The 15,046-nt window shown below is 41.5% G+C and overlaps 1 protein-coding gene and 1 pseudogene across 2 annotated transcripts in view; one reads left to right on the forward strand and one right to left on the reverse strand.

The window, feature by feature from the left end:
* LOC310874333 (limbic system-associated membrane protein-like) overlaps nucleotides 1-15,046 on the reverse strand; it is a 94,954-nt gene that overhangs the window by 61,372 nt on the left and 18,536 nt on the right. The window lies entirely within an intron of this gene.
* LOC310874054 lies at nucleotides 2,356-5,622 on the forward strand (annotated as a pseudogene). Its single transcript has 4 exons — nucleotides 2,356-2,424; nucleotides 2,979-3,031; nucleotides 3,947-4,380; nucleotides 5,503-5,622. The product of its transcript is annotated as an uncharacterized misc_RNA (transcript).

Consider the following 15,046-nt stretch of genomic DNA (forward strand, 5'->3'; position numbering starts at 1 on the left):
TCTTTCAGTAGCATGTGACATATGAAACTAGGGGGTTTTCATGATTCTGAATCCATTCCAAGCATTAGTTTTGCACAAAAAACATTCTTTGGGAGGAAGTGGATATGGCCTAATTTAGCCCAAGGAGTGTTTTTTGTGCAAAACTAATGCTTGGAATGGATTCAGAATCATGAAAAACCCCTAGTTTCATATGTCACATGCTACTTAAAGAATGATGACATTTTGACTTTTTGGCCTTGTATAGGATGTTATGGGTATGGTTATGCTAATAACTCAATTTCCCACAGGAGTTGAATTTCAAACTTTTAGTACATGTTATTAGACACATTTAGAAACACATTGGTGAAGAAATTTCTTGGTAACGATTTAGTTCCCAGATTTTCATAGATTTCTCTTACTAAGACTAGTATCACTGCGATAGTAGTCTGGAACAGTATGGGACATTTACAAACAGATTCCAACGTCACAGCAAAAAAGTCTCACTTTTGAATAGTGGGCTCTGATTGATCACCCACAATGTGTGATTCAGCCAGTGGGAGAATGTGTGGTGTGAGTTGAAGAGTTCATCCAGGCACAAAGTGTTATTTCCTTCGGATGTCTTGGTTGCTTGTATTGAGCCAGGGAGGGATGAGCCCAACTAGCAATTAAAACTATTGAACCATGTCAATAAATTAATGCAACAAGCTGTAGCCTATTACAGCCTGTGCATTCCTCAAATATGAAATAAACATAAGTAAACATCACCATGCTTCTATCTGCTTGAATAATTTATGTAAATGTATATATATATATCGGTCCCAAGGTTCCACTAAAGAAGTTACAAACAAAGTTGTATCATATACTGTATAATAATAACGCATGCATTATGAATTCTCACAGTACATCTATCTAGCCCCATAGTTGCGTACATCTATCTAATCTATCATCTATCATCATCATCTATCATCTATCATCTATCATCTATCTAATCATCTATCTAATCTCACAGTACATCTATCTAGCGGCCCATGATTGCGTTTTTAATTTGTTTGAATTAAAAATAGTTTTTTGTTCCGTTTAGATTTTTTCTCTCTCAAATGTTTTTCTTTTGTTTGGTTTAAAAAAGACACAAAAGTAACTCCATACCCTAGGCCTTATTTTTTAGACCAAGACCTTTGCTCGTTCTTAGACCGATTTGAGGATTATATGTCAGTCTACCATATGTGGATTATGAGGTCGACGCTCACATTTTGAACAATGGTAATGATATATTGTAAAAGTTGTCACTTTATTAATCCCAAAGATTTTTTTTTTATGGTTTGGACTTTATTCCCAATATGAATAAAGTCAGTGGTTCTATATGGGCTCAATATCACACACACCTCAATGGTGTCATGTGGGATTATTCTGAGAAATACAGCTAACGTGGCGCTGAATGGCGCCACGTTAGCATGTTGCGTCAATGAACCACGTGTACAAATAAATAGTCACACAATCGGAGCCTGAATCAGAAACACTTCACTGCTATTCCAAGTATGAGGTGCAGTCGGTACACCGTGTACTACTGTACATTCCTACTCAATGTGTAGGAATGTACAGTTCAGACATTTTTAGCAGGTGACTTAAGGTAGGCCTATTATGCTGAGAGACCCCCCCCCCCGAATTTAAATATTTGAGTTAAAATGTTGTCTGTAAAATTATTATTACTTTTACTTCTAGTCCACTACATCTCAGAGGCAAATACAGTAGGCTATCGTACTTTCACTTGAACACTTTAATTAACACTTTTTTTTACTTTAGTTACTTTGTAGATTTTGATTATTACAAAACATACAGTCAGAGTAACCACTTCAGCCCAATTTTTATTTTTTTACATTTTGGGCATTTGAAAATCTAGCCATTCTAGAAGCTCACAGTCACATGTGTCACGATGAGCTTGTAGATATTTTCAGAAGATTTTTAGACATTTAAAAACTTGAAATTCTGCACAACGAGTACTTTTACTTTTGATGCCAATACTTTGGTGCTTTTACTCAAGTACTTACGGACTTTTACTTGTAACAGAGTGTTTCTTTAATGCAGTATTGATACTTTTACTTAACCCATTCTGGGCGGGGAACCCCTTTTGGCGTTTTAAGCGTTACGTTAAACTTTAGCTATTGAAAAATAGCAGATCTACAAGCTCCTAGCGTGCCACCGAGTGGCGCGCTATGAACTTGTAGGTCTGCTATTTTTAAAATGTGCCTCAAATCTTTCAGAAAGTTGTCATGATTTAGAAGAAAAAAAGAAATCGACGTCAGGCCTGAATGGGTAACGTGTGAGTGTACCTATTCCACCACTGTGCGACAGGTATACCACGTCCTCTGCAATGAAGACATGAACAGTGTGGTGAAGGTCAAAGAGCTGTTTGACGCCATGGTGTCGGCCAACGGCCGCTATATGAGAGTGACGGCCAGCTGATGCAGAGCGCCGAGGACAAGAGAAGGGAGGTGGCACAGAAAGCTGCCGACATGCAGTTGACCTCGCAAACACAAAAACTAAAACTAATTTTTTGGAGGGAGGGGGGTTTGGAAGAGTGGAATCCATGTGCAACTAGAAATGGGTGCTCTTACTTCATTCGAGGGTGTCGATCTATCTTTTTGTGCACACTGCTGGCAAAACGTTTGATTTTGCAACAATGGAAATCAGAATCTAGCCCTCTGTTTCAGCAGTGACTTAGCAGAGACTTGGGCAATGTGCTATACACATGGAGAGAATTCGGTATGCAATCAACTAAAAAGATCACTTCCTGAAAATATGGCAGCCAAAATGTCCTCTGCCTAAATTTCATTGCACACCCTATGGTTACAGACCACTGCACACCCTACGGTTACAGACCCCAATGAGACCAATTTGAAAAATGTAGAAGGTCGACTGGCTCCAGCGCCACAGAAAACCCCCAAAAGTGTGGCCTGTAGAATGCTCTTAACATAGGTGTGCTGTTTAATGATGTTGCGTAGAGTGGCCCCGTACGGTCGCGGCCCACCGTACGTCCTGTGGCCAGTCCAGCCCTGTAGAGACAGAGGTACGAAAACATAATCTCCTTCCACAGCCTTCGGCCTGGGAGAGAATAAAACAGGGAAATTCATACTTAGCTACTCCTGTCCGGCTCCTCCTGTCCACATGTCGAAGTGTCCTTGGGCAAGACACTGAAGCCTACATTGCCTCCAATGAGTGGGTCGGTGTGAGCTCGCCACCATTGGTGTGTGAATGTGGGAAGTGAGGACGCTGGCGTCGACTGTTCGCCGCTTCACCTCCCAATGTATGAATGAATGAACCATTGTAAAGCGCTTTGAGCACTTGGAAAAGTGCTACAAAAATGCAATTCATTACCGTCAGTGTTGTTTTCGTCGACTAAAACTAAGACGAAAAATGTTCGTCGACTACCTTTTTTCACTGACTAAAACGAAATAAAAACAAATCTATGGTGACTAAAACTAAGACTAAATATATTGAAAATTTCGTCAACGACTAAAATGTTAGGAAGGGACTAGTGGACAAGAGATCCAGTTTTATGCAGGGTTGCATGCTGAAAATAGCAGATCTACAATCTCGCAACGTGTCGCGCGCTGCGACACGTTGCGAGATTGTAGATTTGCTATTTTCAGCATGCAACCCAAGTGTAAAATATGTCATTAGAACGACATCAAGGCCTGTCAAATCACATTTTAGTCGACTAAATCAACTGTAGATTTAGTCGACTAAAACCGTATGACATTTAGTTGACTAAAACTAGACTAAACAATAGAACATTACAGGTGACTAAAATGTGGCTAAAACTAAGTGAAAACTATTCAAGAGACAACGACTAAAACTAAAATAGAAATTTGCTGCCAAAAACAACACTGGTTAAACCGTTTAAAATCACACAGGAGGATGGCGACCCGAGCTGAGAATCCTGATACTCGGCTGGGTGTTTTCGGGGGAGGAGCAAGGCCGCCAACACCATCCTGAACGCCGAGGAGTTCCAGGCCGGCAGCAGAACGCTCGAGTCCACCGCGCGGAGCGGCGAGGTGGACGGTGGGAGACGGGTCACCGTCGTGGACACTCCCGGGTGGTGGAAGTTCTTCCCCGCCGTGTTCACCTCTCCGGCCGTGAAGGCGGAGGGTCACCAGGGCGGTGTCTCTGTGCTCTCCGTCGCCGAACGTCGTCCTGCTGATGTTTCCGCCGAGCACGTCGTTCACCGAGGAACAGCTGGAGATCACGCTGGACAACATGAAGGAGCTGCTGGGGGAGAGCGTGTGGAGACACGTCATCGCGGCGTTCACGTTCGGAGAATTGCCTCGGAGGCAACGCCGTCGAGCATCACATCGCGAGCGAAGGGAAGCCTCTCTGCACGCTCGTCAAGCTTTGTGGAAACAGGTATGCACATCTGCTTTTATTTTTTTATTTATAAATGTATTTATAAATGTATTTATAAATGTATTTATATATATTTTGTATTTTTATAGTCGGTGCAGATATGTTTCATCACTGCTTCTGTCCTGCCCTTACAATACGTTAGGTATAGAGTCAGCTATAACAAATCTCCTTAAGACACTGACTGACTTAGTTTAGGTTCTTATAGTGGTCAATCACTTACATTTTGTAAAACTGCAATACAGGGAAAAAAATGAAAACAAACATTTGTGTCATATATGTCATAAACCAAAAACATTCTTTCACAAGTTTGAGCAGGTTGTAGTAGCTGTACTAGTTACATTCACGTCAAATTACAAAAACACGATAGAAAAGATCAAACAAACTTACAAACATATTGCTTTAAGAGCCAAGATATTGTTTTAAGAGACATAAACTTTAACAAATAAACACAAACAGACTTATCCTGGCCATGAAGGCCTGAGAGAAAGGGTTCACGCAACAGTGTGCTGGTTTGAACTCAACTGGCTGAAACAAATCTCCTAATTAGCTCACCTGGTGACCTGGTGAGACAAAGTACCCATTTGGCTAAAGTAAATACCACCTACAGTACATATGCAAGGCCTAAAGGTGGCAGTAAATCACAAATAAAGTAGACAACACAGCTTCTGATCAGATTTTCTTCTTTGGAAATGTAGACTGTCTGTTATTTATATTTATCTTTGATAATATCACACAAAAGAAAAGCAAATGGTTTCCCTATTCAAACCTGGTGTCCCAGGTTTAACTTAAATGACAAAGTTTTTTCACTTTTTGTTCACTTTTTGGGGTTTAGAAAATAGTGAATGTATAGGTCACAATACATTGCGTTGCAGCACATTTTGTTAGCTGTCATACAAAATCCTGTACAGGGATCTTTGAATCATGCTGCCAATATCGCTCAAACATCCTATTGATAGATCTTGCGATAGCGTTCTGACTTCTTCTGGTCTGCACATGACACATATACATGTAGGCCTACAGCAAATCAAGCAAAGTTTGCCATTCTTGTTTTTTTTCCATTCTTCTATAATAGTGGTTAATGTAAACCCCCTCTTTCCACCCCTTATTTCTCCCCAAATCGAGCCATGCGGGTATCGCTGCCTCAGAAGCAAGAACAAGGACGACAGAACTCAGGTCACAGAGCTGCTGGAGAAGATGGAGGAGATGGTGGCCGGGAACTTCTTCTATTGGAGGCTGCGCTGAACCCGAGGGAGACGAGGAACCGCCGAGTGAGACAGCCGAGGGCAGAGGTGTCGGAGATGGCAGGGACGACGAGGCCGCCAAAGAGGTCAACCACGAACTCGACATTGAATGGGATCGCCAAAACTGGGAAATGCGTCACATCGTCAAGGGGAATGGAAGCTTGGAACTTCCACCTTTAAGTGAGTGTCCAGGTTTGACCTGCTGCGGTCGACTCAAACGGCTATTTTTGCACCTTTTTTTGCGATTAAATTAAGCCATTTCACGATGGGGAGAATGGAAACGTTTGGGAAGCGAGGAGGGGATCTTCAGCGGATTCCGTCGTTCTTCCGGGTTCTTGGAAACGCCCCCGCAGCCACTGCGTTTAGTTTTACTGAGGTTATAGGTGTTTAGGTATAGTTTACTGAGGTTAGGTTTAGGTATAGTTTTACTGAGGTTAGGTTTAGGTATGGTTTTACTGAGGTTAAGGTTAGGGTTAGGGTTAGGTATATTTTTACTGAGGTTAAGGTTAGGGTTAGGGTTAGGTTTAGGTATATTTTTACTGAGGTTAAGGTTAGGGTTAGGGTTAGGTTTAGGTATAGTTTTACTGAGGTTAAGGTTAGGGTTAGGTTTAGGTGTAGGCTGTCAATCACAGCGACTGGCCAGTCACAGCGCACCCAGTCTACGCCCTCTACGAACCATTTTTTGTACCGTTTGGGAACCGTGGATAAAATAGGCTACTGTACCATTCTAGATAATAAAACATATTTTCATACACACTGTAAAACATTTTGCACATATTACTTTCAATGATAATGATAAGAGGTGGTGGAGTTAGCTGCTTTAGCAGACAGTTTGAGGGTCCAATGGAGTTAAGAGGTTTTGTCCGTAGTGCTTTTTACTACTTTTCATTGGTTCAATATTTTTTTAATCAATACACAGACGTAAAGGATGTTCAATATAGCACTGAGTGATTTATGTAAAAACAAATCTAAAACCTCAAAAATGGAGTTACAGTAGGTAGTTTCCTCCCGACAGCATTGATATGTACAGCAGGTCTATTGTAACCTTACTGTAATACTTTTAATTGTGTTGCACTTTTTCTTTTTTCATGTTTTCTTGTGGCTTTCGCCTTTATTTTATATGTTTTATGGAGGGACAGACAGTAGGCTGACAGGAAATGGGGAGAGAGATGGGGGGGGGAAGACATGCAGTAAAGGCCGTCGGGATCGGGAGTGGAACCCGCGGCACACTGCCAGACTGGATTACCAGCCAAGGTGCCTGGACCACTGAGCCATGGCCCAGGCAATTGTGTTGCACTTTGAAAGTAACTTTCCTACAGTACAGTTTTTAGCATTATGTCTTTGGCATTTCCTGTACAGTGGAGGAGCCGTGCAAGAAGAAGGCCAAGTCCTCGGAGAAGAACGATGTTCAAAGGACTGAGCTGACGGCGTATTCGACGCTGCTCGAGAGAGAGTGGAACAGACCTGCATGGAACTGAACCTGGGGGAAACATTGGTGATTACACAAAAGCATTTTAGTAATTAATTAATTAATAATAACCTATACGGTTTCTTCATTTTTTTCATCTTCTGATCCTTTTTTTCATCTTCTGAACCTTTTTGTCTTTTACCATATAGGTTTTCAATCAGAGCCTGATGCTAAAGAGAAACAGGAATCCTGTGTAAAGGTTAGGGAATGGCTGGAAACCACACCTGGTTCAAGCTCTGGATGTGGGACGGGCAGCTCCGTTCACGAAGACAAGCGTGAGGAGGAGCAAACCGGCACCCATGCAGCGACAGACAAACTGCTGTCTGTGCGCAGCAGCTTCAGCAACAGCATTTCACATCCCATTCTCAACCAGATCCTGGACAAACTGTTTGAGAAGGGGGTGATAATCAAAGAAGAGTATGATGAAGCCTGTGCGAAGAAAGTGATCCATGAAAAGGCACGTCTTGTCATAGACACGGTGAGCAGCAAAGGAAACCCTGCAAGTTGAAAACTGATATTCATTCTGCGAGAAACCGACCCATTCCTCTCCGAGGGTCTTGGGTTGACGTGAAACTAAATGAGCAATGGCAGGTGCAGTGCCTTGCTCAAAAGCACATCTACAGGGAGGGTGCCTATCCTACCAGGACCTTTTATACCGCTGTTTTTTCTATCCTACCAGGACCTAAACTGTATATTTAGTACTGCTGGTTTATAAATAATAAATCATTTGTAATACATTTGTTGGTTGTCTGATGCACATTTAATCATATTCATTATATCTTCATAAAACGTGCCATGGAAATAACCCAGAATTCTTATTGCGTAGTACCATTTTATTCAGATATTGGTAACATTCAATGATGTAACAACCTGTATAGAGATTTAAGGTGTGGTGCTGTTGTCTTGCAGTTGCCATGCAGGCTTTACATTTCAAAGTGTACCACATCCTCTCCACAGATAAATTACTTCTGAATTGGGAAGTTCTATAGGCCCGTGGAGGAAATTGCATATTTTCATATTTTCTTCTAAATGTGAATTAGCAAAAGTTTAGCTAGCCAAATATACTTAAAACGTACAGTATGTGCACTACTGTAAATGTATTCAATCGGGTGGTGGTCCGTGGCTCAAATGCTGCACAGACTTGGTGAGCTGCAGCTAGGCACCCAGTAAAACGTCTTGAAATTTTGTTTCTAGTATGAAGATGAAGTAGTCCTTTAATAACTTAATAATAATAATACAATAGTGAATTGAGTTGTCCTTTAACATGCTGTGAGGTTGAATACAGCACTCCAAGTGTATTTATAGCAATTACATTGTCTTGACTTTTAGTTATAGCGACGGACCTAGACATATTTGTTATCTCTAACAATTAAACAGTATGAAAATATTACATACAATTATCGTAGCACAGCTGATGGACCGTGATGGTTATGCTATATTGGCATTAGTTAACTTGATAATAATAATATTCAACTCATTTAAAAATTCTGAAGAAAGCAGTAATGTTGGAAGAATGCAGAATGCTTACCGGATTCAGGATGTTTTTTTTCTGTTCATTCTCAGAGTTTAGAGTTTAATTCTTGGTGAGCTGATGGAGGAGTGTATACTGCATGGCTATGGTTTACTCTTCTATTCATCATTGTATGCTAGGGGTGCCTGTTCAACTTGGTTGACAGGCAGGGTGCCAATTAACCCTGCCTGTCTTTGTATCACATTGCATCACAGCCAACTATAGCCAAAATAGTTAAATGATTAGATAGTCGTTTGAGGGGACAGTAAGGCACAAGGAAGAAGACCAAAAAGTAACAATAATAGGCACTTTTAAGGGAAGACAACTAAAAGGTAATAATGGCAAGGATATCCCCCTCCCTCTTTCTCTCTCACTCCAATGTTTCATATCAGTTGAATAATATATGGATTGGGCGTCATTTATTTTGGACTGGCCTCTGAGGAGTTCCCAATGCAGCTATATGCCCAAATATGGAGTGTGTTGTCTAACCTCAATGTGTCGCCAGGGTGTTAGAATTTTGCTGGTACAGCGATTAGCATTGCTGCATTCCGCGTTGTTTAATAAAAGGCATTTTTATCCGAGCGCCCCGGCTATTTTTCTCAAACGGCTTGCATTCGGAAAACAACGTGAATGCAGCAGTGCTAATTGCTCTTACCAGCACATTTCTAACACCTGTGGCCCACGTGGTGAGTACTTTATATTTTAAATCTGAATGTTTATGTACACGTTTTCACTGTAAATGTAGCGATTGCGTAATGGCGGATGTTAAGCCATGACGCTCATGAAATACGAGCGTCATGTGAACCATGGCTATACCTGTGCTTTTTTTGAATATCCAACATACAAATGGATAAAGTGGTTAAATGATTTTGATGCTGTATTTACGCTGTAAATGCCTACATTTACAATTTAGGCATTTAGCAGACGGTCGACACAATGTAATGCGTCAAATGCATAGAAATAGTCATCTAGACTCACAAGTAAACTATAAGATCCTATATCATCAGTAGAATATCCAAAGAAAATCAATGATCTACATTTAAACTATAAACACCAAAGGATGCCAAGTCAATAACAACCTGGCATCTGTCTATACATGACATGGTATTTTAAATGACTTTTCTTTTCTTTGCATAAGTCTGCCAGGTCGTCGAGGCTAAGGCTAAGTGCTAAAGGGCTACGGTGGAGTCTGAAGAGGTGACTCATGGGGAGTTCTGTATGAACTATACGGTAGTGTTGGGGACCCCCTGGAACCTGTGGGGAACCACTGACCTGAAGCATAGATCCAATCCCACCACTACCTTTTCCACAGAAATAGTTTGTATTCACTTCAGGAGCAAAGAACATAAAAAAACTGAAAAATACACTATTTCCTGTAAATCATCAATTTTAAATTATTACAGTGTTTTCAGTACGCGCACACGCACACGCACACGCACACACACGACAAGTACACACACACACACACACACACGAAAAGTATGCACGTTAACAGACAAACATCCATATTCAAATACAATACATTCAAGTATTATATTATAGACTAGTACACTCTGTCGAATAAGATCTTTACCCGCAAAATACTCCCGTATTTGAATATATATAGTATACAAACATTAAACTGTATGAGATCCAGATTCAATGATCAGCATTTACACATATTGACCCATAAATAAATTATACATTTTCTGTTTTCAAAATGTTGGTTTAGCATTTTGTGGAATATGATAACTCTTCTGAGAGTATATTGTCACTTCATAGCCATCATTAACCCATTCTGAATGGGCACCCATTTTGGTGTCAGCATCATGTTATGCTTTAGCTATATATAAAATAGCAGATCTACAAGCTCATATCGCGCCACCGAGTGGCGCGATACGAGCTTGTAGGTCTGCTATTTTTGAAAAAAATCGAAGAACGACTGACATTTTTAGAATCTGATCTCAGGTCAGAATGGGTTCATCAGACCAGTGTGTGTCCGGCGGAAACCTCGTATGAATCTGATCTCAGGTCAGAATGGGTTAAAGCAGCACCATGCACTTTGGGGTATATCAGCAAAGAGAATCTCATTGGTATCGTATCAGTGGCCACTTTGGACACTGATCCCATGGCAGCCAACATCGTTGACTTCATTACCTAAAGCCAAATTCCAATACCCCAAAATCTCGGCCACTCGCTCGCCCTCGGTCACTCCAGCATGGTGGTGTGATGGTGAAATTGGTGACCTGCAGAAATAAATATGTGACAGTCGTGTAGACAATCACGTAACGTCAGGCTGTGGCAATAATTTTGACAATAGCTCGCAGCAACATATGGGGGGGGGGGGGGGGGGGAAGAAAAATAACTATAAAGAACTAAACTATTTTATTTTTTGGTACTATGAACTTTAGTTAAAAAACTATGAACTGAACAAGTTCATTTTTTAAATTGTGAACTGTGAACTGAAATAGTTCATGTAGAAAGTGAACTTTCCCAACACTGATTGCTGGCATCCATGAAGTTGACCCCCCCCCCACACACACACACACACACCTGTACATCACCGTTATATAGGAACGTGGCAACACTGCACAGCCATGGTCACAGAAGGAATAAAATGGAGCGTGGAAACACACGGTAGCTTGAAAGAAAAACAATTTCACATCAAATGTAACAGGAATGGAGCGAGGGAATTTATTGGCTTGAAACTAAATTACTTTCTCACACATGGCGTAGTGAATGCATCGAGGCGATAAAGCACTGTGCCTACAAGGGAGCACTTGCAAACACACACACACACACACACGCACATGCACACGCAGACACGTGATACCAGACCTTAAAATTGTGTCGGACCACCGTTCGTCAGGTTCGTCAGATGCATTGACGAACACAAACAAATACACAGCTGTCATTTCAGATCTGTTGCGTGGCCCGGCGCTGAGTGAAGTACGATGTTCTCCACACTCCACACTCTGACAGCTGTGCTGTCTGTAGCGCTCAAGGAGCACTTGATTCATAGACAGGATCAGATGGCCTAGAGGGGTAAAGAGGCCGGCCAGTAACCAAAATGTCACTTGATCCCCAGCACTGACAAGAAGGAGTATTTCAGTTATGGACTGGTGACAGGAAACAAGAGGCTGGTATTGCAGCTATGGTATTTAATGTCAAGAAAGTGTATTTGGCTGCAGACCCCAGTGATCAAATGTTTTGTGCCTATAAAGTAGCCATTTTTTAAGAGTTTTCAAATGTTTTCAAACATAGCAGATCTTTAAGTTTAGAACGTGCCGCAATGTGACATGAAATGTAAAAAATGTAATGTAAAAAATATATATTTTGTATACTGTGGCATTGCTACTTTTACTTAATTAAAAAATGCCTTTAAAACAGTGGTTGAATTATTCATGCATTTATTTAGTTATTGATGCACTGCTGTGAAATAATGTCCACGTCAGGTTGCAGTTACATGGGTTACTACAGGTTGTAGTTACAGCTACATTCATGGAATACAGTATACATTCTGATTTGAGGCGAGGCATTGCTCTCCCCCCTCACTGAACTGCTAAAGGCGGATAGAGAAAAAAGCAAACTCCAGGAGAGTTACAACCTCACGCATAATTATGGAACGTCATATTAGCTGCAGCTTCTGCCAAGGTCAGGTTGTTCTCCTGAGGCGAAGCTCCCAGTCTTTCTGAGGTGAATTGATGCGTTCCTAACGATTATTTTACTCATGAACCCCTCCTGAGAGACAAAATAAAAACATATTGTCCTCTGGGGTCTAAAACCTGTTGAGGGTGTGTGTTTGAAATTGCCGGCTATAAACCTTGTATCTCCATTTACACAGCAATTTGTTTTCATGTTTTTTCTTTTCTTTTTTTCATAAATGAATGCCCTAATTTCATCAGACAAGAGCACCATGAAAACACCTTTGGTCTACAAGCTCAGCTGTGGGCTTGTAGATTGACGATTTTTGAAAAGTGGAAGTGTGGCTGTGGCTTTTATGAATATTGAACCAATGAAAAGTAATAACAAGAGCTTTTTGACCTAATAATAATAGCATTAATTGAAAAACAATTTTTTTGTCCATTTCCTGAAAGAATATTTTGGACATACAAGTCCAGACGACAGCGTCTTAATTTGAAAATCTGTGAGGGGCAATGCAATAGTGTACCTCTTTATGCGTGCACGTCTCTCTCTGTAGTGTAGAATAAGGAAACACCCAGGAGTATGTATGCTGTATAGCAGGGTGGTAAAAACAACAACAAGCTAACTAAATGGACGCAGAGCCCATTGCAAAAAAAATAATCACACCTGTGTGAACTGAGTGGTGCAACTCCCCTCTCCCCCCCCCCCCCCAAAAAGTTCCCCAAAATCTTGACAGATGACCAACGTGCTTTTGACATGTCGAAATCTGGAGTCCGGCTGAATGGAGTCCTTTGTTCCTCAAACATCTCTGTTCTGTTAATGGTGCTGCATGAATATGAAGATCTGTCAGACACCACAAGACCCAGATTCACACGACTGCTTTTACTGTAATTAGGAGAGGTGCTTGAGTGAGTGTGTGTATGCCTGCGTGCATGCATGCGTTTGTGCATATTACACCCTGGGCTCAGTGTTACAAACAGATAGAATGCTAAAGTTCTGTCTCTGTCTCTGCCTCTCTTCTCTTTTCTTCGAAAGGAGACGAATGAATAATATGAATTTGTGACATTGAGAGGGAGGGAGAAGAACAGTATGTACAGTATGCATGTAGGAGAGAGAGAGAGAGAGAGAGAGAGAGAGAGAGAGAGAGAGAGAGAGAGAGAGAGAGAGAGAGAGAGAGAGAAAATACCCTTTATTAAGAAGTGAGGATAGTGTGTGTGTTATGTGGAATACATTTGAATTGAAGGGCAGCGAGAGATGAGAGACAGTGGAGAGAGTCGAAGAAGAAGTAAGATTGAAATAGAGTAAAAATAAATGACAACAAATTTGGCTTAATTGACTAAGCTTACTAAAGGCTAAATATTATGACCGCCTGCACTGTACTCTGTAGGTGTAAACGAAGGAACATAGCTCCTTTGACCTTGTGGTACTTGGAAACCAAATGAATCAAAGTATTGTTTGTGAAAATGAGGGGGTGATACAAGGACACTGCTCATAGGTGAGAGAGGCTGAGCTGCAGAGAAGAGAGTCCCTAATGTGATGCCAAGTGTTCAGAATGGATGTAGGAGGAATTGACATCATGTGTGAGGAGGAGAGACACTGAGGCACAGCGGGAGTTGAGTGGATCAGATGTAGGATTATCACAATGTGTTCTCTGCAGCTTAAATGAGGCACAACCACGCGTGTGTGCGTGCGTGTCTGTGTGCGCACAAAATATCCATGAATTCAAGTCTCCAGATGGGGTGAGAAATTTTTTGGGGGAACTATCCTTTTAATACAACACTCCTGCAGTAATACTGCTGTGACTGCTGTGCACAGAGAAGTGTTGGACTCACTCTGTGTCAAGCCTCAAGTCTCCTGTTCCAAGTCACAGTCAAAGTCAAGTCCCAAATCTCTATCAAGTCCCTGTTCAAGTCTTGTTACACAACAGATGAGAAAACAAATCATGTCTGACTCATTCTCATTCATACAGAATGTGCATCAAACGAAGCAGGGGGTGTGTACGGCACAGCAACAGTCTGTTAGAAGTAGAACGTGTCCTCAGATGACACAAAGCCACAGCTACAGTGTGGGTGATGGACGCTTCATTCTGCTGTCCCCAGGCCAGTTCACAGCCAATTGTGTCTGTTTCTTTCATCTTTTTGTACTTTGAGTTATGCTATGCCCTGTTTGAATTCATAGCATACACACCACAAACAAAGTTCAGCTTCCTTTTTGGTCAAATACTGTACATGGGCTTATTTGTGCGTGCATGTGTGTATTTTTGTGTGCGTGGTTGGCAGTTGTGGGGTTTAGTGGTGTACTGTGTACATCATGAGCAGAGCGCGGGGGGGATCAGGTTGCCAGATTTCCTTTCAGGGTGCTGTTACTGTTAGTATGGAGATGGAGACACCACAGGTAGCAGGATTAAACCCTGCAGACTGTCAGCCCATGTACATTAGCGAATGCAGGAAATTACAAGTTGGCTGGGCAGAAAGCAACAAGAACACATTGAAACGTTAATAAGGACAATATAAACAAATAAACACCGTGTCTTTGCACAGACAGTATACAGTATGCAGCATTACGGATAAGGCGAACATGACGCCAGCACAAATGAGTGAATCATTGACAGCATTAACAGCCAAATCAAATAGTGCTCACGCTCGGAACATGAGAGGCTAGTTCTCAGACCTTCAGTTAAACCTTGAGAGCGGTTTAACGCTAGGAGACACAGACTATTTAGGCGAGAGGTTGTCATTGTACTTCTATAGAGAGACAGACAGTAGGCTGACAGGGAATGGGGGAGAGAGATGGGGGAGTGACATGCTGTCGGGATCGGGAGTC

This window comes from Protomyctophum parallelum (assembly GCF_964188405.1).
Source record: "Protomyctophum parallelum genome assembly, chromosome: 17".
NCBI lineage: Eukaryota > Metazoa > Chordata > Actinopteri > Myctophiformes > Myctophidae > Protomyctophum > Protomyctophum parallelum.